Here is a 26,453-nt window from a genome sequence, read left to right as displayed (position 1 = left end):
CAGCCCTTTTGGCTTTGTACTCAGACAATTTTCATTCGTTTCATTTGTTGATATGGTTTTCTCAATGGGTACTTTACAGTCCTAGTTTTCTTAGGTATAGGTACCTAAATGGGTGAGGTTCTTCTTATAGGTACTGGACTGAGCCCCACTGCTTCTATGTATATTGTAATATAACACAAATGTAATGTAACTATATTGTAACCTGTATGTATACCGCTAATGACTATGTAACTATATTGCAACCTGTGTATATATATTGCTAATGACCATGTAACTAAGTAACTAAGCTTTGTACTGTAAAAAGTGCCACAATGTCCTCGGGCTGTTGTGCGCTATATAAATACGAATAAAACAAACAAATAAAACAAACTGCGGCTCTCTGGCATGAACGTTCCTAGTACTTCAAAATGGACGGTTGGGGTGCGGGCTGTACTTGGGACCTCCGCTACACTCCCCCCTCTGGGCAATTCATCAACCACTTTCATTTATTCCTTTGTATCCATCTTCTTTGTATCCTGTGTATTCACTTTTACTTCATCTTCTGGGTCCATTTTCTCTTCATCTTCTGGGTCTATACATGAAAGTCTGAAGAAATGGCTCTTTGGGGTCCATATCTTTATGAATCCTTTTAGACTGCCTGCTGTTCTTACGTGTTCATCTTTGTTCCACGTCATTAGTTGACACTGTCCATTTGGGCTGCAATAGATCCATCTTCCCACGTAATTTCTATGCTTTCTGGGATAGCGAACCTTTGTTCCTTCTGGTGCATGAATGCTGGCTTTCACAAAGACTCTTATTTCTTCATCAGTCAGATCTATGGGCTTCCACCCTGGTTCGACATCAATCATGATCTTCATCCCTATGGCTTTTTTTCCGCAGTTTTCAGACACTGAGAGATTATTATCTTGATAACACAGAATCCGAGCAATATCATCACTAATAGGGATCCTAGGAATTTGAATGTGTCTGCCATCCATTGCGTAACCCATGAGAATAGTGCTCCAAACCAACTGTCATCGTCCACTTTGTCAGTTTCCTCAATCATTTGGTTCTGTCAGCATGCCTATGGCCTCTGTGAGAGTTCCATTTTCCTCATCGTGAGAAGGTATAAATGTGCAACATGATTCTCAGATTTTTGCACAAACACCTCCATCCATAGCTGTGATCATGTCAAGGACATATCTGTTCTGGAGAGTCATTAGTCGTATCGCTCTTAATTCTTCCTTGATTGAGTTGAATCCCTTTATGGTCCTGTTGATGGTCTACAATAATTCCCATCTGGTTATCTGCAACCATTTAGTATTTGCTCCAACTTGAATTCTCAGCATGAAGATCGTTGTGAACACGGATGAGGTCTGGCTGAATAGCATATGTTCATAAGGAATAGCATAAAAAGCTTCTATGGATTTGGCAGAAAAGTAGTTCTCTCGCTTCATTCAGTTCATCAATTCCACAGATCTCTTCTTCCTCAGGTCAGCATCTGCTTTCGAGAAACTGTCAATGTTCAGGTCACTTTTTGGAATCACCAACACTGGAACGTTTACATTCACTATTGTGCATATACCCCGCCCAGTTTCTCGGCAGTCTAATATATGCTTTGGATCCACATGCCCAATAATGATCCATGATCACTGCAGTACTGTGTATCATTCCTAGAGCGTCAAAAACTCGTCGACGGTTCTGATTCTCTACCATCTCCTTGTGCCATTATCCCTGAAACAGAATTTGGGGTTTTCCAATGGCACAATCTGCAAGGGGCCTCCTCTGTCTTTGACCCATGTTAGCAGTTTTGCAAGCTTCGGCCACCATGGCTTGCATCCATTTCGCACTATGTTGATGGTGGGATCATAGTGACCGAAGATCATCCATGCTCTGCATATCACTACTCCTTTCTCCCATCCGCCTGGTGAAAGCAGTGTTCCCCAGATTTGCATTTGGCCTCTGTTCTTCCACGTTCAAGTCTCTTCTGGCATCTTTCCTTGAACATTTAGTTTGTGATTTGCTTCTCTTCTGATTTCTGCTCCTTTAACTCCAGGCTTCTCATATCTGATCACAATGTGTTTTGTCTTTGCATTGTTTCTTGTCTTTATGTCCTGGACATAATCATCTTCATCAGGATCAGTGGCTTCAGTTGCCAATTTTAGTGAGGCATCACTTCCCTTGAACTGGCCTCTGGTCTTGCACATTGCTACGTGTGATAGACAGTGTGCAGTTTGGACATCAATTTCAACAGCTACACAGATCTTGGACTTCCCCATTCTGTAACCATATGTTATTTCCCAAATGTGCTGGGCTGTCCAAGTAGTCGTTTAGCTCACTGTCATCTCCTTGTATGCGTCTCTTGATTCTTAAGGTTTTCATGTAGTTTGCTATAACTACGTCGTTGAATGCATCTGTATGGCTTCTTCTTGCTGGAGGATTCTCAGGTATCCCAATCCATGGTGCAGGCATCTTCATCTGTGCCAGTCGAGTAGAGGAAAGTCTGGCAATTCTTTCCTTGTCCTCTTGTATTTTCCTGGCTCTGGTTATGAACGACCATATTGATTCTGCTATCATCTGTGCCTGTGAGATTTTCTCTGGGCTTGCACTCGCCCCTTTCAGTACTGGATCAGGGGTGTTCATTAATGTTGTTTCTTCTCCAACTCCTTTAGTTTCTTCACTAGCTCAGCTGTCTTAATTTGGCTTTTAACTTCACTTATAGTAGAGCTTCTCATTGTTGGCTGTCCAACCTTCCTTTCTTCTTTGGCCTGTGGTTCTGTAATTATTGACACTAGATCTGGTGTGTGTGCATTCATCGTTTGCATGCGTGTGGTTGTCAGTAACCTTCTTTCATTCTTACTCAGCCGACCCTGTCTCCGGCTTTTCAATTTGTTTGTTACCATAAGTGTGTGTGTGTCATTGCTAATCACATCTATCTCAAGTTCACTCATTCTGCTATCAGACCTTCTAAGGACTGGAATGACTATGTAAGGTCTGGGTGTCTTCGTGGTTTTCATGTACACATCATTAGGTGGGTGCAGTGGAATCGGAACACTTTGTGCGCCAATAAAAAATGCAGTTCTAATCGTCAGTGACAGTAAAACAATGATGAATACAATGCTTAGGTACATGATTCCTCTATAGGCTAATCTACAACACTTAGTTCTGGAGCAACGAGAGTGTCTCTCCTCCTGAGGGACGACAAAATTACTACTTTGGTTTCCCATCTCGATTATCTGAGGAAAGAAACTAACTTTTAATGCACTCTTAGACAATATTATCTCTGGATTCTGCTGTTTCTGCTTGTGGGTTTCAGGTACTGAAACAATTGTCCTTCTTTGCCTGGACACAGGATTGTCTATCGTCTCTAGATACAGTTCTCTTTTCTGCATACGAAAATGTCAAAACCAGGTAATGAATTCAGCAAGTCTCTTTACTTAGCATGTTCAAAGTACACAAGTTCCCAGTCAATGCCTCTTATTTGTTTCACTCCAGAAGACATGTCGTCCTTGTCAGTATAACAAGAATGAAGTCTCTGGCAATACCTTCTCGATCCGTCCCTCGGCGGAAAGTTTAAAATCTTCTCAGATAGTTCTGTTGATGGTTAGAAAGTTCGACCAGCATCACAATACCATGCAAGAGCATGCTCATCTGTCTAGAAATATCTGGGTCTCTGATGAATGTGAGGACGTCAACATCGGCAGGTCTCCCCACAAGTTCTGGAAAGTCCTCGATTAGGTGAAAGAAGACTTTGCTTGCCAATCTGCTATCTTTACTAGAGGTTGGAACTGTTTGGCCCTCACTCACTGTGAGCAGTTTCTGCTATCTCAAAGTGTGTGGAGAGCAACTTGGACGATAACTGAGTTCAGGATTATACTTACACGTTCTGTGTTTGCTGGATCTCGAAGAAATGTCAAAACGTCTGTGTTTCTCCCGACAAGATCTGGACAGTCTTCAATTAAGCGAAATAACAGTACGTTGATAAGCCTATTCGCTTCTTCCTTTGCTTGGGACATTTGTTTTTTCCTCTCTGTACTCCGGAAGCGGGAGGAACTGCTCGGCAATCACAGTGAGCAGCCTCCTTATTGTCTTTTAGTTTTCAGGATCTTGAAGAAATTCAGTGACGCTGGTGAGCCTTCCCACCAACGACGGGTATGACCTTAAGACTAGGTCAAAGTGACTCAGGTTGTCTTTAGTGATGTTGCTACTGTGGTACACCATAAGTGAGTCCGAACAATATTTCTGTTTGGAAAGAATCTGAGTACTGTATTTTCTTCCAATTTGTGTGTCCTCGATCAAAGTTTGGCATATTCTTTTCTTATCAAAGCTTCAGCATGCCTCAGTCCAAAGTTCAAAGTTGATAACCTCTGTTGTGGCTTATGCATGCAATTCTCTTCTTCACCCTGCAACTAGGATGCACAGAGTGTCCGTTTTTAGGTCCTTATCCCCTTTTTTGCTCAGAGGAAATGTCCAAAATTAAACCACAACTTTGCACAATAGTTAATTTGTCCTTGCTGGTCATGCGTCCTTCTTCCTCATCATGGATCTTGTCTGCACATGCTGTGTTTCTTCCCCGTCATCTGTAGTTTCTAAGCATTGGGGTGCGGGCAGGGGGCCTTCTCCGATGTATGGCTTGATGTCACCCAAAAAGATCCAAGCTCGTCTTCCTTGTAGCTTGACTGCAGAGGGAGTGACGTCCTCCAATGTGAAGGGACCGTTGAACCTTGGCTCGTCCCACTTCTTTCTCGTATGATTCTTCACCAGGACCGTGTCTCCAGGGAAGATTGATGGAACACAAACTCTGAACTGTGTCTGCAGTAGTATCTCTTTCTGTGTTCTGTGCTGCCCAGCACCCTTTTCGTCATCGCTGCAGCTGGCCTGAAATTACAGTAAGACTGGATGTCATGCAATTCAAGTAATTGTGCATTTCAGACCCTAAGATTTCTCCTGTTGGCTGGGCATCACATCTATCTCTTTCTTAGGGTGTCAGGGGAGTGCGCATACTTCTGCTTGTTGCTATTTCGTGCGGCGTAAGATGATGGTCAGAAACAGGCTGGTTTCTGAGTGCATACAGTGCCAAAGGAAGGCAGTGTAACCATCCCTTTCTTAGAGTAAGCTTCAACTTGGCTATCCTTTCCTTTAACAAGCCATTGACCTTCTCACATATCCCATTACCTTGCAGGTGATACGCCGACGAGAACTTGTGCTTTATACCAAGCAGCAAGCTAATCTGTTCAAAGACTTTGTTAACAAAGTTATCCCCATTATCTGATCTCATAACCTCACATACTCCACACCTGGGAAATACCTCTCTCACCAGAAATTTGGCCTCACAGGTAGAGTCTGGGTGTGTACATGGACCTGCTTCTATCAATCTAGAGAATGGACACACCACAACAATTAGATACCTGTACTCGTTACATACTTGAATCATATCGACGTAATCGACATGCAAGTGCTGAAAAGGTCCATTGGCCCTTTAGATGACTCCTCTAACTACTTTTAGTGTGTGCCCAGCCGTGAACTGCTGGCAGATTATGCAGTTCAAATTGACAAGGGGGGTCCTGGGAGTCTCTCTGCCAGACATTAGTCCTGGGTATGAGAGACTTACCCAGAGTCTTTAGCTCACTATCTTTCACAGAGAAGAAATATCCCAAACATATCAGTCTTTGTCCTGCCCTGGGGCAGTCCAGCACCGAAATGCTAGGCAATTCTCCTCTGAACAAGAGTACCAACAGCATCCCCAGACACGTGTTTCGGTCTGGTTGGACCTCATCAGTAGGGAGGAGCTGTGCCTCTCTAAGAATAGTGAGCAAGGGGTCCACATCTGGATTCCCCTAGTAACTTAGGGTGAGACCCAAAGTTACATAAATATGCAAATTGACAAGGGGGGTCCTGGGAGTCTCTCTGCCAGACATTAGTCCTGGGTATGAGAGACTTACCCAGAGTCTTTAGCTCACTATCTTTCACAGAGAAGAAATATCCCAAACATATCAGTCTTTGTCCTGCCCTGGGGCAGTCCAGCACCGAAATGCTAGGCAATTCTCCTCTGAACAAGAGTACCAACAGCATCCCCAGACACGTGTTTCGGTCTGGTTGGACCTCATCAGTAGGGAGGAGCTGTGCCTCTCTAAGAATAGTGAGCAAGGGGTCCACGTCTGGATTCCCCTAGTAACTTAGGGTGAGACCCAAAGTTACATAAATATGCAAATTGACAAGGGGGGTCCTGGGAGTCTCTCTGCCAGACATTAGTCCTGGGTATGAGAGACTTACCCAGAGTCTTTAGCTCACTATCTTTCACAGAGAAGAAATATCCCAAACATATCAGTCTTTGTCCTGCCCTGGGGCAGTCCAGCACCGAAATGCTAGGCAATTCTCCTCTGAACAAGAGTACCAACAGCATCCCCAGACACGTGTTTCGGTCTGGTTGGACCTCATCAGTAGGGAGGAGCTGTGCCTCTCTAAGAATAGTGAGCAAGGGGTCCACGTCTGGATTCCCCTAGTAACTTAGGGTGAGGCCCAAAGTTACATAAATATGCAAATTGACAAGGGGGGTCCTGGGAGTCTCTCTGCCAGACATTAGTCCTGGGTATGAGAGACTTACCCAGAGTCTTTAGCTCACTATCTTTCACAGAGAAGAAATATCCCAAACATATCAGTCTTTTTCCTGCCCTGGGGCAGTCCAGCACCGAAATGCTAGGCAATTCTCCTCTGAACAAGAGTACCAACAGCATCCCCAGACACGTGTTTCGGTCTGGTTGGACCTCATCAGTAGGGAGGAGCTGTGCCTCTCTAAGAATAGTGAGCAAGGGGTCCACGTCTGGATTCCCCTAGTAACTTAGGGTGAGACCCAAAGTTACATAAATATGCAAATTGACAAGGGGGGTCCTGGGAGTCTCTCTGCCAGACATTAGTCCTGGGTATGAGAGACTTACCCAGAGTCTTTAGGTCACTATCTTTCACAGAGAAGAAATATCCCAAACATATCAGTCTCTGTCCTGCCCTGGGGCAGTCCAGCACCGAAATGCTAGGCAATTCTCCTCTGAACAAGAGTACCAACAGCATCCCCAGACACGTGTTTCGGTCTGGTTGGACCTCATCAGTAGGGAGGAGCTGTGCCTCTCTAAGAATAGTGAGCAAGGGGTCCACGTCTGGATTCCCCTAGTAACTTAGGGTGAGACCCAAAGTTACATAAATATGCAAATTGACAAGGGGGGTCCTGGGAGTCTCTCTGCCAGACATTAGTCCTGGGTATGAGAGACTTACCCAGAGTCTTTAGCTCACTATCTTTCACAGAGAAGAAATATCCCAAACATATCAGTCTTTGTCCTGCCCTGGGGCAGTCCAGCACCGAAATGCTAGGCAATTCTCCTCTGAACAAGAGTACCAACAGCATCCCCAGACACGTGTTTCGGTCTGGTTGGACCTCATCAGTAGGGAGGAGCTGTGCCTCTCTAAGAATAGTGAGCAAGGGGTCCACGTCTGGATTCCCCTAGTAACTTAGGGTGAGACCCAAAGTTACATAAATATGCAAATTGACAAGGGGGGTCCTGGGAGTCTCTCTGCCAGACATTAGTCCTGGGTATGAGAGACTTACCCAGAGTCTTTAGCTCACTATCTTTCACAGAGAAGAAATATCCCAAACATATCAGTCTTTGTCCTGCCCTGGGGCAGTCCAGCACCGAAATGCTAGGCAATTCTCCTCTGAACAAGAGTACCAACAGCATCCCCAGACACGTGTTTCGGTCTGGTTGGACCTCATCAGTAGGGAGGAGCTGTGCCTCTCTAAGAATAGTGAGCAAGGGGTCCACGTCTGGATTCCCCTAGTAACTTAGGGTGAGACCCAAAGTTACATAAATATGCAAATTGACAAGGGGGGTCCTGGGAGTCTCTCTGCCAGACATTAGTCCTGGGTATGAGAGACTTACCCAGAGTCTTTAGCTCACTATCTTTCACAGAGAAGAAATATCCCAAACATATCAGTCTTTGTCCTGCCCTGGGGCAGTCCAGCACCGAAATGCTAGGCAATTCTCCTCTGAACAAGAGTACCAACAGCATCCCCAGACACGTGTTTCGGTCTGGTTGGACCTCATCAGTAGGGAGGAGCTGTGCCTCTCTAAGAATAGTGAGCAAGGGGTCCACGTCTGGATTCCCCTAGTAACTTAGGGTGAGACCCAAAGTTACATAAATATGCAAATTGACAAGGGGGGTCCTGGGAGTCTCTCTGCCAGACATTAGTCCTGGGTATGAGAGACTTACCCAGAGTCTTTAGCTCACTATCTTTCACAGAGAAGAAATATCCCAAACATATCAGTCTTTGTCCTGCCCTGGGGCAGTCCAGCACCGAAATGCTAGGCAATTCTCCTCTGAACAAGAGTACCAACAGCATCCCCAGACACGTGTTTCGGTCTGGTTGGACCTCATCAGTAGGGAGGAGCTGTGCCTCTCTAAGAATAGTGAGCAAGGGGTCCACGTCTGGATTCCCCTAGTAACTTAGGGTGAGGCCCAAAGTTACATAAATATGCAAATTGACAAGGGGGGTCCTGGGAGTCTCTCTGCCAGACATTAGTCCTGGGTATGAGAGACTTACCCAGAGTCTTTAGCTCACTATCTTTCACAGAGAAGAAATATCCCAAACATATCAGTCTTTTTCCTGCCCTGGGGCAGTCCAGCACCGAAATGCTAGGCAATTCTCCTCTGAACAAGAGTACCAACAGCATCCCCAGACACGTGTTTCGGTCTGGTTGGACCTCATCAGTAGGGAGGAGCTGTGCCTCTCTAAGAACAGTGAGCAAGGGGTCCACGTCTGGATTCCCCTAGTAACTTAGGGTGAGACCCAAAGTTACATAAATATGCAAATTGACAAGGGGGGTCCTGGGAGTCTCTCTGCCAGACATTAGTCCTGGGTATGAGAGACTTACCCAGAGTCTTTAGCTCACTATCTTTCACAGAGAAGAAATATCCCAAACATATCAGTCTTTGTCCTGCCCTGGGGCAGTCCAGCACCGAAATGCTAGGCAATTCTCCTCTGAACAAGAGTACCAACAGCATCCCCAGACACGTGTTTCGGTCTGGTTGGACCTCATCAGTAGGGAGGAGCTGTGCCTCTCTAAGAATAGTGAGCAAGGGGTCCACGTCTGGATTCCCCTAGTAACTTAGGGTGAGACCCAAAGTTACATAAATATGCAAATTGACAAGGGGGGTCCTGGGAGTCTCTCTGCCAGACATTAGTCCTGGGTATGAGAGACTTACCCAGAGTCTTTAGCTCACTATCTTTCACAGAGAAGAAATATCCCAAACATATCAGTCTTTGTCCTGCCCTGGGGCAGTCCAGCACCGAAATGCTAGGCAATTCTCCTCTGAACAAGAGTACCAACAGCATCCCCAGACACGTGTTTCGGTCTGGTTGGACCTCATCAGTAGGGAGGAGCTGTGCCTCTCTAAGAATAGTGAGCAAGGGGTCCACGTCTGGATTCCCCTAGTAACTTAGGGTGAGACCCAAAGTTACATAAATATGCAAATTGACAAGGGGGGTCCTGGGAGTCTCTCTGCCAGACATTAGTCCTGGGTATGAGAGACTTACCCAGAGTCTTTAGCTCACTATCTTTCACAGAGAAGAAATATCCCAAACATATCAGTCTTTGTCCTGCCCTGGGGCAGTCCAGCACCGAAATGCTAGGCAATTCTCCTCTGAACAAGAGTACCAACAGCATCCCCAGACACGTGTTTCGGTCTGGTTGGACCTCATCAGTAGAGAGGAGCTGTGCCTCTCTAAGAATAGTGAGCAAGGGGTCCACGTCTGGATTCCCCTAGTAACTTAGGGTGAGACCCAAAGTTACATAAATATGCAAATTGACAAGGGGGGTCCTGGGAGTCTCTCTGCCAGACACCCTAAGTTACTAGGGCAGGACAAATACTGATATGTTTAGGATATTTCTTCTCTGTGAAAGATAGTGAGCTAAAGACTCTGGGTAAGTCTCTCGCAACCAGGACTAATGTCTGGCAGAGGGACTCCCAGGACCCCCCTTGTTAATTTGCATATGCAAGTAACTTTGGGTCTCACCCTAAGTTACTAGGGGAATCCAGACGTGGACCCCTTGCTCACTATTCTTAGAGAGGCACAGCTCCTCCCTACTGATGAGGTCCAACCAGACCGAAACACGTGTCTGGGGATGCTGTTGGTACTCTTGTTCAGAGGAGAATTGCCTAGCATTTCGGTGCTGGACTGCCCCAGGGCAGGACAAATACTGATATGTTTAGGATATTTCTTCTCTGTGAAAGATAGTGAGCTAAAGACTCTGGGTAAGTCTCTCGCAACCAGGACTAATGTCTGGCAGAGGGACTCCCAGGACCCCCCTTGTTAATTTAGATTATGCAGTTCACCATAAAAAATGCAATGCATCTGCTAAATTCGGTATAAACAAGTCTTCAGCAAGCGAGATTCTCTTTTGTCATATGCGCTGGATGTGCAGCTGTTCCAATGCTAATTTTAACAGGGCTATAGGTATTACTGGTTTACCAGTGCTGTCTTGTTGCCACAAGCTTTCGGAGGGATTTAAAGAAAACCCTTGCCACGTCCAGAGGTTTTTCTCCTCCTGTGTGCCTCCCTTTGGAGTTCCATTAACTGGGTCTGCCCCATGTTATTATAGCTCTCAGGTTCACTTCGTGCAACAATCATTTTTTCATTTACATCAGTTATTTCCACATCCATTATGGTTTTGCCCTTGGATGCAATACGCTTGGCCTCCGTGTCTGCTGCTTGATTCCCACGTGAGATAAAATCTGACCCATTCGAGTGGGCGGTGCATTTCACGACCGCTATACCCACTGGGAGCTGTAGTGCCTTAATGAGCCTATCCAATAAGACTGCGTGTTGCACTGGCGTGCCATTTGCTCGGAGGTACACCCCCCTTTTCCAGCGCACTAAGCATGCATGCACTGTTGATGTCACATAGGTGGAATCACTGTACACAGTTACTTCCTGGTCTGCGTGATTCTCAATCGTGAGTATCAACGCCAATAATTCTGCAGCTTGTGCTGAATAATGATATGGTAAACGTGCACTAATGAGTACTCGAAATTCTCTGTTTTCTCTGTGCTTCACCACAGCAGTGCCTGTATATCTTTGCCCATCATTTTGATCAATTCTATAGGAACTGTCAACGAAGACAATTTTTCCTGCCAATGCATTCTCTTTCACTCTGGGAATCTCATAAAATTCTTCATAGTTTGCGCAGTCATGTATTGGCTCTCCTTCAGTGACAGGCTCTGCTATATACATAAACATAGCTGGGTTCACTATCTTATATTTTTTTAATTATTTTAATCGATGGATTTGATATGATCGCTTCATAAGCAGAAGCGCTCTGAGTAGTCAATGTGCCCTTTGGTTTCTCTAGAATAGCGAATAACGCGTGCTCGACGTACAACATCAGGGAGAATCCCATCACAATGGTTGTAGCCTTCTCTATGGCGAACGCTGTGGCAGCTAAACTTTGTTCGCAAGGGAAGTGGCCTCTCATCACTGGGTCCAAATACCCACTGTGATATGCCAGGGGCTTGTACCCCAATGTGGTTCTCTGTGTGAGCACTGCCGTCATAACGCTGCCATTCGTGTGTGAAAACAAGTAGAATTCCTCTGCATAATTGGGAATCCCTAAAACTGGTGGCGTGCAAATGGCTCTCTCGAGTTCAGTAAACCCTTCTTCCATGGTTTCAGACCATTCCATTTTTCCTCTCGTCACCTGTGCCTTCTTTAGGGCCTATAACAAGGGCTTGGTATATGAGCTGTAGTCAAAGACCCAAGCCTTGACATAATTGCAAAGTCCTAAAAAACTCTGCATCTGCTTTATCGTTGTGTGGCTTAGCTGTGTTCAGTATGGCTTCAGCCCTTTCGGGGGTAACCTTTTTTCCCTTCATGCGAGATCAGTTGGCCTATGTACAGGACTTCTCGATGACAATATTGTAACTTTTCTTTGTCAACTTTATATCCTTTCTCAGCCAATATGGTCGAAAGCTGAATAGAATCACGTCTGCATCTTTCATCTGTCGTGCTGCAAATTAGGATGTAATCTACATATTGCAAGACAACACTCTCAAATGCAATATTGCTTAAGTCCATCTGCAGGACTCTGTTAAAAACCGAATGAGACTCACAGTACCCCTGGGGCAACCTTGTGCTTTTCAGATGCATCTGTCTGAATGTAAATGTCGTCAAATTTTGTGTGAGTCTTGGTGCAATGGGATTGAGAAAAATGCATTTTTCAAGTCAATCACAGTGAAATATTTTGCCTCAACGGGTATATTACATAGGATTGTGGCCGGGTTAGGGACTAATGGGAACTCAGCCTCTACAATATCATTTATCAGGCGTAAATCTTGAATTAGCCTCCAAAACCCTCCCCTTGATTTTTTGATAGGGTAAACTGCGTTATTGCATGACGACCCTGATGTCACTAAGATTCCCTGCTCCATCATAGCTGAAATTGTCTTGAGAATTCCTTCATCTGCTTCCCTAGACATGGGATACTGTCATACTTTGGGAAAAATTGCTCCTGGCTTCAATTGAGTTCTTACTTCTCCAACTCCTTTCAATAAGCCTACGTCATAGGGGCCTGTGATCCATACTGAGACAGGCACCTGGGCTATGTCGTCCTCAAAATATTCAGGACAATTCTGTGCTAACATCATTCTGTGAGGCACTTCTCTTTTGACCATTTTCACCCAGAAAGTGAGATTTACCTCAACTGTTTCTTCTCCATCTGCTTGCTCGTCAAATAGATCATCATCAGTGACGTCAGTCCATCTGTACCCTTCTTCAATGGCGATTACTGTGCACCATTGTCGGCCTTCATCATCGCAACTATTGATCAAAGCCATTTTCCCTCGCACTATAGCTGTGTGTATCATCAAGGGAAATACTTGTCCCTTCTCCTCATGCCTAGGTATTCTTGGCATTAATAGAATCTCATCTGGGGTCCTCATGGTTTTGTCTGCTAGGCCTGGTAGCCCCGCCAATAGCATACATACTCCATATGCAAATATTTCTGGCTCTAATGGGATAGCTCTTATAGCTGTGTGTCCTGCGCATGCTCTATCCATCTCACATACGTTCAAATAGTGCATTCCTGGAGTTGAACATATTATGCCCTTCTCTGTGAATGAGATTGTCATGTTTAACTTTGTCATTAGGTCTCGTCCCAAGATATTTACTGGGGTTTGTCTCGAATATAACAGTGGTACATTCATATCACATTCTCCTATAGAGAATGGAAGTGTATCTGTAAAAGGAACACGACCTGTTGCTCCTGTGAAGCCCTGGGTATTTATAGCATCGCCGGACAAGGAAAACTTGCCATCACGTATACCCGAGCGTGTTGCACCTGTGACAACTAAGAAGGAATATTCTTTATCCCCTATAATGACATCCACCCTTGGTTCCTGGTGAGGGTGTGGTGTCACTGATAGGATAGAACACATCAGGGTTCCCAGTGAGCTGTCCTAGTCCATATACAACTTTGTCCTGTTTTGCATGAATGGACTTCCTCCATCACCAGTGTTAGCTCTTATTCCAGAGTTCACAGCTTGTCCTGCACTTACTGTCTGTACCAGTTGCATCGGCAACTGTTGAGACAGTCCTTGGGGAAAACTTATCAAGTTCTGAGTTTGCAAGCTCTGCTGCGCTCCTGGCGTTTGCTGTTGCACTGTGTGATTCTGTGTAACTCCATTTCCTCCCTGCTGTAAAAACACAGGCGGATTCACCATAACTGCTCTTGTTCCTTGGTCATTTTGCACCATGCCTTGACTTCTGCATGCGCGTGCCAGATGCCCTGTCATACCACACATCCAACATATTGGTGGTGGCATGATTACTTGCCCATTCGACATATCTTGATTGCCATTTTGCATTTTTTGAAAGCCTCCCTGATTGCTCTGCCATCCTCTTCCTCTAAATCCTCTCCCTATGGGGTAAAACATATTATTGCCCTGATTAACCTTCTGTGGATTATTGACCTGCTGTATGTTCGATCCATCTGTGTTAGTTATCATTGCCCCTTCAATGGCATATTTTGAAATTTTTTCAGCACTAATTTTGCCTCTTTGGCTTTTCTTGCAGCCTCTTTCTTGCGATTCTTTTCCTGCAGCAGTCTGCAATAGTGCGCTACGTTGAACTGTATTTGCGATTATTTTCCTGAAGCAGTCTGCAATAGTGCGCTACGGTCAACTGTATTTCAGACCACGGTTTGACCTCGATCTCTACCAATTTCTTGAGCTGCTTCTGTACCTGATCTGGCAGCCCTTGGCATAATATATGGTAAACACGGGTATAGATTTCCCCCAAGATTCACGAGTTTCGAGCACCCATGCGTCTTGGAAACCCTGCATGTAAAGGAAAGGGTCTTCGGACTCCTTCATTTTACGTGTCATTATAGCTCCCATGTTGGAAGTATCCGGATATAGCAATCGTAATGCTTTCCATACCGTGGCTCTGCAATTGTTAAATGGTGCTCCGTCCTGCGCAGTGTTAACTGTGGTTACGCCAGCTCTACCAGCAAGTATGGTGATTAAAAGACCTTTGATATCCCCTATAGCTAACGTGTTCCCTCCTGTCATTTTTTCGAGCTCATGGATCCACTTTCCGGCTCCCGATGTTAACATTGGAAGTTTATTTTTCAGGTTTTCCTGATCTATGTGTGGCCATGGAATATACTGTGGTCTTGTTCCTCCTTTCTCAAGCAACAGAAATTGTGATGCATAGCCCTCCCTCTCTCTTCTCATCATTTTTCTATCTATTGCAGGAGTAATATTCCCACATCGCCGCCTACCTGGTAATGTCCTTAGTCGGCTCACATAGGGTGGTGGAGACACCCCCCTCTGACCATAAGATACTTCTTTGTGTCTGACTCTGATGCCCTAGGTGCAGACCCACTAGAATCTGACCCTCTTATCCCTTTTCCCCAAAGAAGCGTTTTTCGCATCTCCTCTCTTCCTCCTTTTCCTCATGTTCCTCTCTTTTGTCATCTGATATCATCTGTGCCCAACTCGTGCAACTTCTCTCATCCTCCTCGTTCCTATTGATTGTCAACCTGTCTAGGGACAGTTCTCTATTTCTACTACTTCGGGAGGTGTCCTCAGCATCATACAGCTGAGTGCTCTCCAGGCCCTCGTCCTCTCCTTCCCCTTGGGGTGCTTGTTCTAGCCCCATTTCATCATATATCCTAACAATCGTCTCTCCGATGCTTCTGGTGTCGAAGCCATCCTCGATATTTGCCCTAGACGTGCCTGGTACTGAATCGTACTCAAGAAATAGTTCTTCGATGTCTTCCCAATCTACTACTGGATCGGGTTTTTTAACCTCTCTTTCCAGATATTCAAGATCACGTGCTCTCTGTCTTCCTTTACGTTCTTTGTCGTCATTGAATTCTCTGTGCTTCCTAGCTTCCTCTCAGACCCTATCTTCTTTGATTTTCTTTGCATCTGTACGTTCATTTGCCCTTCGCATTTGCTCATCCCTTCGTCTCTTTATTCTTTTTTCCCATATCTTTTGCTCTTCTTCTTCTATTCGCCTTTGTTCTTGCCTGTCCTGATCATTAGCTGTTCTCTGTTTATGATCATGTTGTCTTTCTTGCTCTTCGTGATACAACTGCTCTCGTCTCTGCCCATCTTTTTTCCTGATCCTTTTGTCTCACAATCTTTTTTCCTTTACCCTCTCCTTTCTCTGTAAATAGACTAGCTTCCCTTTTTGCCTCACGTCATCAATGCCTTTACCATCGAGTTTCAATCAAATCTGACCTCCCATCCATTCGTTCTGTGTGAATGCTATCTCATCAGTTCTATCCTCATTTGCTTTCCATCTTTTGCCCTCTCTCTCTGTATCGAGAGATGTATTTGCTTGTGCCTGGTCTTTTCTCTCATTCTCGCGCCTCTCTTTATCCCTCAGGACCTTGGAGGTGATATCTCCATCTCTGTCTTTATCTGGATTTTTGTCACTACTTTGCATAGGTGACTCATATGCCGGGTTGCTATACTCCGTGGCTGCTTTAAGTTCCCTTAGCGGGTACAATCCTTCGTCTTTGCTGACTTCACTTTGGTTTCGGGTGTGGCGGGTGGCACGGAAGGCGTCTCACCCACCTCTGTGCATATGTTAAGCATCAAATCTAAGGGCGGCTCCTCCTCCTTATCCTCTTGGTACACCTTTCAAAGCTCTAAACTAGCTAAACTAGCTAAGCGTTTGTCTAACTTTTTGCCAGTGTATGTGGCATGCAAATATGTCGTCATGTGCTGCAGAACCGTTTTAGACAGCGATCCACCCTGGGGCCATGGCATAAACATTTTGTTTGCAGTTCCTTGAACCCATTCTGCACTGTACTTTTTCAGCGTAGGTGCGTGTTTTGGTAACTGTTTGCACGTGTATTAATTGTGTCATGTCTTCCATGCTTAAATCCATTCACCTTCTATTTATATAACACCTGTTGTACTTTTCCGTTTCTTTAAACAACTTCAACAATATGAGCGAGCACCAATCGTTGCAAGCTCCAATCCCATTTTTTCACAAAAATTATACTTTCTTTTTTTCAAACAACAAGCATCAATTTGTATCCTACAATATCTCAGCTAAACAATCGCAGAATTTTTTAATGCTACTTCCTCAAAGAAAAAATGTCATCCTATGACGTCACAACAAATAACACATAAGACAGAAGTTGACAGACTAGACAGACTCCAGCTGGCTACACAAATCTCTGCCCCTAAATTTTACCCCGACATGGGGTCTAAGCCCATCCCTTTCAATGAAAGCGTCTTTAACCGCTTTGGTCTCCTAGTTATTCCTATTTTATTCAGGACTTTGGATGCAGGCTTCTTCTAACTGCTATATTAAGCATAGGAATTTGGGCGTATCCTCTCTTCTCGGGTGTGCCCCCCCCCAGTATCTCTCTGTTCTCAGGTATCCTCCTGGTATCGTCCTGTATGCTCGGTCACCATCGAGTCGCTACTTCCTTCCCTATATATATATATATATATATATATATATATATATATATATATATATATATATATATATATATATATATATATATATATATATATATATATATATACGTTCTATTCTACTTCTAACTGTATTTTTGTTTCCCGCCTCCCTCCATTACCTTCCCTTACTTGTTCTAAGGCATGCACTTTTTGCCAAAACTTTCAGTCTTTTTCACTCACCGTTCGCATGTTTCCGCTCTGGATGCTCGGGATCAATGCATTTGTCACCGCCTCTCCTACCGTTCACCAGATCGGCTGCTCGTAGAAGTGGGAAGGGGTGTGTGGGGGAAAGCACTGGTTCCTTCAGACCCTAAACTGCAGGTTTGATCATTTATAATATTCTAACCACTGTCCACGGGGAGCTTCTCGGTTTACTTAGCCGGATGGCAAAAGAACTTGTGATATTGCAAGGACCTAGAGTTACTTTATGTTGACGGTCAATGGGTGCCTTATCTAATCGATAAACCATCTGTGCTCTGAGACCCCCAACCGGCCCATAGAGGCAGGGTTTCCTCAGAAGCACTTTAAGACAAGATAGCGGCACCCGTGAGATGGATGGGGATGCAGATTTATTACTCCAACACCAATCAATAAGGACAACTCAAACGGTTTGGCAAAGGTAGTCCGTTTAATGACAAGTACAAAAAACGGGGAGTTATGAATATCAGCAACTCCTTCTCGCTTCAACTCCAATGAACTTCATAAAAATTCTAACATTTATACAAAAAACTCGTCATCCTTGACGTGTAACACTCAAAAGTTGACATGCAATTCTATTGGTTAGGAAAAGGTAACCTGACTATAGGTATTACATCTGTATATGGTAACGAAGTGAGGGGATTGGGAAAACACTGTCAGGTGGGCATCTAAGCTCTTCCTTCAAAAATGACTACTGTAGACGTCAATAAAAGTATGACGTCTCATTGGTTCTACTAACTATAGGACCTTAGATTACTTGGTCCACTGTGATTGTGTTGGAACCAACCCCATGCATACTTTTTCACTTTGCTTAGTAGCACGCAGAATGGTAGGCCAGGTGCAGGATGCCCCTCAACTCACCTGTACTTCCTCTAATCAATCATTACTTTAGTGGCTATGTGTCAATTATTTCGCCGTGGTTGGCCTCAAGACTGCTTCTTCTGCCTTGATATCTTCTCCTGGCTCACAGTCATGCGTAGGTGTGGGGGTCTTGCTCTGTTCGTTCGGCTGGTCACGTGATTCAGACACCGTGGATTTGCCTTATTTGATTTTATGTTCACCCAACACCTACCTTCGCCTTCTTATCTTGCCCCTTCAAAGCATTATATTCTGGTCCTTGCTTCAGTTAATTGTAGGTACTGCTCGTTCATTTTGATGGATACAACCTTGGTTCCTTAGGCACGAGTTGCCTCTGCTGAGTTTCGTTTCTGCTGCTCAGCTCCTGATTTCGTTGACTTTGAAACCTTTCTCGAATGGCCTTTTGTAGTTTTGTTGATTCTGTTTTTTGTGCAAAGTATACTTCATATAAAGTGCTTTATTTGAGGTAGATATGTATATGGCGCTTGCCGCACTATCCCTCTATAAGCATAGCAAGCTGCACGATTCTCTTAGCTTTCTTGCAGTTCCAAGCGTATGTACACGTGTAAACTGGTCAAATATCTTTGCCATGCTTACAGCTTAAGCTTCTTTCATTTAACATCGCCTTCACACTCTAAGTTCACAATATCCTTGTTCATGGTGTTTCGTCTCTTTATGTCATTCTCTGGTAGTAATTTCTTCTACATGTGAGTCAGTTTTAGGTTCTTGTGACATCACCATTCGTCTTCCATTAAGACCTTTTGGTTTCTTCAGGGACTGTGCTCAGACAATCTTCATTACGTTTCATTTGTTGATATGGTTTCCTCAATGGATACCTTACTGTCCAACTTTTCCTTGGTATTGGTACTTCAATAGGTGCTGTTCTTCTGATAGGTACTGGACAGAGCCCTACTGCGGCTCTCTGCTGGTTTATTTGCTCATCATACGTCACATATCTCGGTGTGAACGTTCCTGGCACTTCAAAATGGGTGATTGGATGTGCAGGCTTTATTTGGGACCTCCTCTACACTCCCCCTTCTGGGCGATTCATCGACCACTTCCACCTCCTTCTTTGGATCCATCTTCTTTGGCTCCTCTGCATTCACCTTCACTTCATTGCCTAGGTCCATTCTTTCTTCATCTTCTGTGTCTATACATGATGGTCTGAAGAAAGGTCTCTTTGGAGTACATATTTTTATTACACATTCTAAGACGGCCGCCCGCCCTCTGTTGCTGCCTGCCTCCAGAGTCTGACCTGGCTCATCACAGCCACTGCCACCCCCGGATTGGGCGCCGGCAGGCGAAGCCGGCCCACCTCACTCAAGGCCCTCCGAATCAAGGCTGGCACCTGTTTGCTGCCTGTTTGTGCATGGAAGCGCAGCGCGGCCACCCCCGTTGCCGCCCGACAAACTATTCTGGCTAATCGCGGCTCCCACTAATGGACAATCTTCCACAATCTACTTTTCCGACTAACTTGAGTCACCACTCTGCAGCAGGACGGACTGGACAACTTAACGTGTAACCTCGCGTATTGTGCGAACTACTGTAAGTACACGCGCCCACCTGTATTACTTCGAGTGCCGATTGTCTGGAGCACAATAATCCCACCTATAACTTTAGTATATAGCACCCACACCTTAGCCGCTGCGTATTATACCAGATGTACTATAACTGTATAACCCATTCAGCCTTCTATTGGCCACTTGCTCACCTCGTGACTGTACGGATGTATTTACGTCATTAGAAGCACTGCCAAATTCAGTTGCCTGTTGCAAGGTGTATGCCTCTCTGTCCCGAAACTGCCCAACAATAGCAGCTCATTGCCATACATTATCTGCACCATCACCTAGTCAATAACAGGATTGCCTTAGCCAGGTGCCCTGCCATAGTCTGTATGCACTCTTAGTCCCAATTAGAACTGCCAAAACTAACTGCCTTACTGAAGTATATTTACTTAGTCACGAACAGGCCAGTCAAGCCTAGGCACCCTGTGGTACAACTTGCACTCTAGTCCCAAATAAGACTGTCGAATTTAGATGATTTGCTGGAGTATGTTTTCATCTTTAGCCTCGAATAGCATTGTCAAATCTAGGTGTCTTGTGATAGCATGACTGCATTTTAGTCCCAAACAGGATTGCCAATATTAGGCGATCTGCTGTAGTATGTCTGCACTCTTAGCCTTGAATAGCATTGTTAAATCTAGGTGTCTTGTGATAGCATAACTGCATTTTAGTCCTAAACAGGATTGCCAATATTAGGCGATCTGCTGTAGTATGTCTGCATTCTTAGCCTTGAATAGCATTGTCAAATATAGGTGTCTTGTGTTAGCATAACTGCATTTTAGTCCCTACTGGATTTGTCAACTTTAGGTGCCACTTTGCAACCTTCTACCAACATGCGCACTACCAAGACCTGGTCCCTATACACATTCCAGTCCTTAGCCTGGCCCATACTAACTATCACCATGACAATGGCCCTTACCAACTCCACTCCCTGCAACTTGCAAGAGAGAAACTTTAGACTCCGAGCAAGGTTGCCACGACTCTACGACATTAAAAATAAAGAGAACTAGTCTATCAGGCCCTTCATCCACTCCAACTGCCACCAACTCCAACCCTCTTACCCCAGCGGCGGTAAGGTGTCCTAAACCACAAATTGTCTCACATCACAAACAGAAGAGACCTACCCATACCAGTCCCAGACTCCTCCAAGACACAACTACTATGCCTACCCTATCAGGAGCCCTTATCAATGCAAGATCTCTCATAGCTCACAACACGGAAATTGCTGACATACTTGCTATGGATAACCTAGATTTTCTTGCTGTCTCTGAGACTTGGCTCCATGATGCAGCAGGTCCCGCACTCATGATTGCTATTCCAGACAACTATAATATACTAAGAGTTAATCGACCAAATTCAAGTGAAAGACAACGTTATTTGCATATTAGTCTAGCTTCTTGTTGCCGTAGCATCAACTCTCTGTCACCAACAATCTACTTTCTGCCAAAGGTTCATAAACCTTTTCTTGAACTTCCGTCTGTAAGACCCGTAATGAGTGGACAAGGAGGGGCCACGGAAGCACTAGCTGACTACATAGATAGCAGTATAAAAAACCTAGTACCTGCTATCCCTGCGTATCTAAAAGATACTACACACACTCTACACATTTTTACTAATGTTATCTCGAAACCAACATATTTTGTGGCCACAATTGATGTTACAGCTTTATAGCTCAGAAGTGCGGATTGAGTTCTCATGGTATATACCCAATCCTTACTAGATAATGTATTTCAGCTATAATCTATGATAGACATTTCCTTTACAACTGATATATTATATAGCTTAAAAATGATAAATATGGAGGAGCCTGAGTATGATACCTTTGGTATTTAAATCTAAATGTGGATAACAGTAACGCTCTAAATATCACCTTCACATGCCCTTAATTGGTAGCAACATAATTATCACTCGGAGACAACAGCTTTGTGTATAAGGTAGCAAGGGTACTGCCAAACTTTGGCACTTCCTGCACTGCATCTGGATAAGATGCAGTGTGTAAATAACCCCCATTAAATTTGTGTTCATATTTTCGTTGTTTAGGACAACACATCTTGCTGTGTGGATCGTATATAACCATCCACGCAACATTTTTGCAAACGGAGTCAATAACACTATCACACATGCACGAAGATTTGCTTTAAGAGTTCCAAGCTTTACTTACAGATGCGCCTATGCGTACGCATTCATGCACTTTACAGATACTTCTTTTGAGCACCCGAATCATGCCAGAATTATTTGAAATCTGTTGAGCATAGCATTTCCGGACAACACTTTAGTTGCCTAGCAACGGGGGTCACGTGCTAAGTCACATGGCCGGGTACTCTTTCCCGTTGCTTAGTTACTAGCTCTGTCTGCCGATGCAGCTGCACTGCCCGACAGCGTTTGCCATTGCGCACGTTATACCAGGATACTTGCCGATGAGTGTATTACAAATTCCTCTCCATTTGATCGATAGTAAGGACTTAACCATGCCAGTTAGTATTGCTCTTAGTTACATATTGACCAGGGAATGACCGGAATCCCTCCTGTTATTTCATATATTTTTTCAGACTACGGCCATATAATCACAAGGGGTCACCTGCTGAAACCGATGCACAAGAGAAGTGGCCGCTACTTACTTAACGGCCAATATACTTCAGGTAAATTCTATATATATTTTTCAAGCTCCCCTCTTACAATTTACTGAACCAATAATCCAAATTACTTGCAATTTATGGTTGCAAAATGTGTTTATCTTATTGCAGTTGTCTAAGTCAAACAGACATTCCTTGAGCCTGATTAAAAAACCAACATTTACTTTGCGCTTTAAATAAGCAGCAACAGGATAGACTGAAATCGACCTAACCTATAGGTACATATAATTTTCTTCACTCTTGTACCTGTACCAAAACCTGCTGTGCTCCGAGTGATAAACCCACATACTGGAATAGAATCTGTGTGACTAAAATCATTATAAAATGACTTAAAAATCTTGCTTTGAATAAACAATAGTGCCAATTGGTAGCATAATCTAGTGGGGCATTTAACAATGAATCTTTACAGTTTGAGTACCTTGTGTTTTAAAAAAATTAGTTTCATCTAACGATATTTTTTCTGTTTTTGTCTCTGTGTTTGTTGTCTCTACTCCCCTCTCTGTTTTTTTGTCTGCTCACTCTCCGCCTTAGAAAAAAGCCATTTACAAAATGTTCTAAACAAAGCCATTGACTAAGGATCTTTCTTGAATGTATTTAGTGATACAATTTGTTCTAAATACAATTTGTTCTTACGCCCTGAGGATGACCTTTTTTGGTTGAAACATGTGTTGGCATGTCGCTGTGTTCTTTACATCTTCCAACTTGAGTGTTGATTTATACTTTAAACTTTTTTGAGTATATGATGTCAATTTGTATGAATAATAATACAGAAGTATATATGCTTACTTTGACTCAATGCGTTTTTTCTACTATGCCTTTGAGTTGCTAATGAACCACGAACCACTTGGATGGACAAATCCATAACTATGACAGCATGTTAGAGCGCAGTATGTGAGGTTAGTACTTTTTCAAACACGACACTGGGAGAGACTATGCAACCTAAACTATAAGAAATATATGGAAAGGCAACATGCGGGTGGCGACAAGCCAGGAAGGTTGCTGGCATGGCTGTACCAAAAAGAAACAACCAGACCAGCTATCAGAGCAATAAAAGGGGCGAATGGTCAAATACTAGACACCCAAGAGGGAGTGAATGATGGGTTCCTCCAATTCTACCAACAATTGTACCGAGATGTAAAAGGGGGGGAATGGAGCGAGATTGTGGAAACATTAGAAGATATAGGCTTACCGAAGCTGAGTGCAGAAGAGAGAGAGGACTTAGATGCCCCGATCACACTGGAGGAACTGGAAGCAGTAGTAAAGCAACTACCTACCAGCAAGGCCCCGGAACCGATGGATTGCCTAGTGAATCTTACAAAATGCATAGTACGGAAGTACTCCCCTCAATGCTGGTTATGCTAAACGAGGCGTTGGAGGCAGGGAGTTTACCAGAATCCCTCAGAGAGGCAATCATTATCGCACTTCTTCAGCCCAACAAGCCTAGCACGGACTGCGGGTCATACAGACCGCTATCCATGTTCAATCAGGATAGCAAGATTCTCATGGCCGTGCTGGCAAAAAGACTGAGACAGGTCATAGGCAAACTCATACATCCAGACGAGACCGGATACATGCCACATAGAAGCATATGTGACAATCTTAGAAGGCTCCACTGTGTCATCGAACAAACAGAAAGGGATACGCAAGAAGTAGAAATTGCCTCACTAGACGCGGTGAAGCCCTTTGACTCTGTCAGATGGCCTTGGCTGATGGCTGCCTTGAAAGAATACGGAATAGGGCCGGTGTACCTGAAATGGGTAAAATTGTTGTACAGCTCCCCACTGGCTAGAGTCAAGATGGAGGCGACCATTTCAGACAAGTGGCAGCTCAGTAGGGACACCAGACAGGGCTACCCTTGGTCCCCGATGCTGTACATCCTCGCATTGGAACCCCTGATGATATATCTGAGACAACAATACGAGACTGTGGGAATCCACACAAAGGGGGGACCACACCCATATCACTGTATGCCGATGATATACTGCTATACCTGAGATATCCAGAGACAAATCTGCAATATATATTGGAAGTAATGGAGCGATTTGCGTCGCTCTCCGGGATCGCAGTAAACCCCATGAAGTCGAGCTTGTTCCCCCTGGGTAGATATATAGGGATCCTGCAAGAGAACTTACCAGTATTACAGATACCCTGGGAGACTAGCACCTTTCGATACTTGGGTGTTGATATTTATCATAAGGTGGAGGACGAACACACACATAACACGGAGAGGGCAGTAACAAACTTGGATAAGAGCATGAGATTCTGGGCGAAGCTCCCCATGGCCATGGTGGGGAGGGTGGCGCTGTTGAAGATGGTAGCACTGCCCAGGCTACTACACTTTATTGTGAACATCCCCTATATGATACCCAAGCGATTCTTTGGTAAATTACAGAGCTTGTGCAGAGGCTTCACATGGCACAACACCAGGAACAGGATAGCCTTATGGAAATTGCAGAACACGTACGATAGAGGGGGTATGAAATTGCCTAACTTCGAGATCTACCACCTGGCTAGCCAATTACAGTATGTGACTAAATGACTGACGGAAGACCCCACAGCTGAGTCCAGATTGCTGAGGTCTGAATGTGCCCCTTTTTTCTTGCAAGAGATGACATGGGTGCCCAGATCAGAACTGAGAGGGCGATCGAGGCTGTTGGAACTGGGATGCGGGGTATGGTGTAAGTGTGATGCTGGAAATGCATAGGAGGGACAGGGCCTCCGTAACCTTGTCCTTTACTGTTTTTATCGTGTGTTCTGTTGTGTTTTCTGCACAGGAGTTCATGTGGGACTCCTGGTGGTTCAGCTCTCTCCTTTGGTTTGGTGTACAGGCCCATGGGATACCCTTATGGCACCCATGGGTGGGGGTACAACTCTGTGCCCCTAGTGTATGTTTTTGGGCATCTGTGTGTGGCCCACAGAGCAGGGTATGGACTGGTGGCAGCTCCATGCTGAATTTGAGAGGTGCTCTGAGTATCCTCCATTTTGGGATACCCTGGCCCTGTCATTGGAATCAGTAGATTCCTGATGGAAACAAGATGGCCACTGTGGCCTCTTGCCTTCCATCGCCTATTACCTTGTTTTCCCAAAGTCCTGGGAAGCCCTGACTCTGTCCCTTCCCCCTGACTGGCTGTTGGGTGGAAGTTCCATATATGGTGTTGTTGTGAAGTCCAGGCCAGACTGGCTGGAGCCTTCCCAGTGATTGTATGTTGTGGGTACACCCTGTGGGTGGGACCTGGGTGAATGGAGTGTGTGACCAATATGCACTTCTTGTTGTGGATGTCTGGTTTCTGGTATTTAACACAATGACTGAGACAGCCCTGCCCGAAACTGGTATGAATGCAGTGTGGAGTGTTGAATGGATGGGTACTTGTCCCAACATACACATAACTTGTGAGTGTCTGGAGAGAAGTGAATAGCCTGAATGCACTATGCACCTGATTGGCTGCCTGCCTGCATAAATGCCCTTCTGGCCGATTGGTTGCCTGAGTGTGACCCAGCAGAATGAATGGGAGATCAACTAGTATATCTGGGGGCCTCTCACTGCTAGAATTTGTGTTCAGAAGCTGATGTCAAACTACGAAGAGTAACTGGAGTGAAACTGAAGCTTGACCTTGAAGCTCTGCCTGAAGAGTTGAAGTGCTGTTGCTCTTCTTCACCAATCTGAAAGCTTCTGTGTCTCCAAGGACTGACCCAGAGAGGATCTGGTAAGGCGCACTCTTCTCGAGCTACGAGGGACCATCGTGCACCAGCTGATCTTTGCCAAAGCTCCCTGGTAGACAGACCTACGACAGGCTGCCGACCGGGGACGGGGACCACCGCGGAATCGCAAGGAGATGCGCCCGGACGGTTGTCCGCCACTGTCGACGACCGCCGTCGCCGACCGGAGCCGCCGTGCTCCTGTTGCCTAAGAACTTGCGATTCACGGACGCGATCGTCCACACCGCTGCCCGCCTTATTCCGCCGGAGAAGGCCAGGCTGTCGACGTGCTGAGGAGCAGCCGCCGTTGGGTTTCCCACTACCCAAATACCACTGCGCCGCCGACAACTCAACGCCCTTGCTGGGCCACAGTTCTTCAAACTCTTTGCAGTCCAGAACTATCGACATCGAGGTGCCCAGCACCCCTCTTCCTTGCAGGACGTTTACGCTTCCCCGTCAACGAGCACTGCTACGAATAAAGCTGCCACTTCACTGC

The sequence above is a fragment of the Ambystoma mexicanum genome, chromosome 14 (genome assembly GCF_040938575.1).
Source record: "Ambystoma mexicanum isolate Mex_15411 chromosome 14, UKY_AmexF1_1, whole genome shotgun sequence".
In the NCBI taxonomy this organism is placed as follows: domain Eukaryota; kingdom Metazoa; phylum Chordata; class Amphibia; order Caudata; family Ambystomatidae; genus Ambystoma; species Ambystoma mexicanum.
Note: the sequence above shows the minus strand (reverse complement) of the source record.